The sequence below is a fragment of the Gracilinanus agilis genome, chromosome 2 (assembly GCF_016433145.1).
Source record: "Gracilinanus agilis isolate LMUSP501 chromosome 2, AgileGrace, whole genome shotgun sequence".
Classification (NCBI taxonomy): domain Eukaryota; kingdom Metazoa; phylum Chordata; class Mammalia; order Didelphimorphia; family Didelphidae; genus Gracilinanus; species Gracilinanus agilis.
The window spans coordinates 470,569,619-470,571,277 of NC_058131.1; the positions used below are offsets into that span (position 1 = coordinate 470,569,619).

The 1,659-nt window shown below is 36.8% G+C and overlaps 1 non-coding gene across 1 annotated transcript; it reads left to right on the top strand.

Moving 5' to 3' along the window:
- Positions 1-1,586: 1,586 nt before the first annotated feature.
- Positions 1,587-1,659, top strand: TRNAK-CUU. Its single transcript has one exon. It is a non-coding gene; the product is annotated as a tRNA-Lys (tRNA).

The following is a 1,659-nucleotide window of genomic DNA, read 5'->3' on the forward strand; positions in this document are numbered from 1 at the left end:
TTTTTCTTGGCATTCAATCCTTTGGCACTCACCCTTTCCAGCTTTATCTCATGTTCATCATGCTCCAGCCAGATTTGCTTCTGGGTAGAAAAGGTTCTGGATTTTGCTGTCTCTCACTAGATTTGGAAGGTCTCTTTTCCTCCACTTTGCTGTTTATTATTTATCCCTATATTCTTTTTTCTTATATAGAATATATAAATAAAGGGTATTCTTTAAAATCCCTATATATTCAAATGAAACCTTCTCTGATTCTCCCTATAGCTAACTCCCTTCCAGCTCCTCCTCTTATTTAAAAAAAACTTTTTTTGCTCTTCTCCCAAACACTTATTCAATTTGATAAGCCTTTTTTCAAGGGTTTACTATGTTATTATGTGCTAGAAACACAAAAACAATTAAAAAACAAATAACTAAACACGTTCTGTCTGCTCTTAAAGAGCTTACATTCTACTGTTATTGCATATTAAAATTATTTTATGTATGGCATTGTCTTATTGGATAATAAACTCCATTTGAGTAGGGACTGCGTCTAAACTAAGCGTTTTAGCTCACCCTAGCGTCTATCACAGTACTCTTCTGGGAAAAGGTGCTTAAATGTTTATTGAATAATTATAACTAGTTTTTATATAGTTCTTTAAGGTTTAAAGTTAGCATATTACACATATTATCTCATTTAATTCTCACAATAACCCTGGGAGGTTGGTGCTATTTCTCTCTCTCTTTTTTTCTTACAGATGAGGAAACTGAGGCTGAGAAGGGTCCAAGACCTTATCCTGGGTCACAGAGGTAGAAAGTGTGTAGGACAGGATTTGACTCGGGGTCTTCCTCACTGCGGGCCCTTCATTCTGGGCTGATTTGAGGTCCATGCCATCACCCCATTTAAGGGTACCCACATACCCTTTATTTCATCTTTGTATTACCAGTGCCTAGGTCTTGCATACCATAGATGCTTATAGTTTGACAAATGAATTAACTTGGATTTTCAATTGTTTACTAGAAGTGATTTATTTAGTCTAATGGATAAATGAAATTTAAAAATCAGTAAAATAATCATCGCAGATTAAATACTTTTGGAATATTGTAGTGTCAACAAAATACCTCAGAGGGAAAAAAAAATCCTCCTTAATTCTTGCCCCAGTCGACTTATCACAAATCTCCCTCCTTTTTCTGGGTTTTCTTTCTTTTTTTTTAGCTTCCCCTTCCCTTAACTACGCTGAGTTGCTTTCGATTTTGATGTATTACTCCACCCTTGGTGTCCATGTTTTCTGACTTTCACAGTTGTTGTTTTTCGTACTTCTCCCTTTTCTAGCGTCTTAACAAAACATCGTCCTACTCTTTTCATCCGTAAGAATGTTTATGATGACACCAAAGCTTTGACTTTGTAACCCCGATAAAACTCATCTTTCCCCGAACTCCCGTTGTGCAAGCACAAAATTCCTTAAATTGCGAGGATGCAATACGATCCTTAAGTTTCACCCATTTTAGGTTAAAAAACAAAGGCTGAATTTACAAGGCAGAAAAAAAAAATAAAAATTGATGACTCATGTTTACGTATCAAGAAGGTAAAAAAGTACCCACTCTTTAGGGTTGCCCGGCTAGCTCAGTCGGTAGAGCATGGGACTCTTAATCCCAGGGTCGTGGGTTCGAGCCCCACGTTGGGCG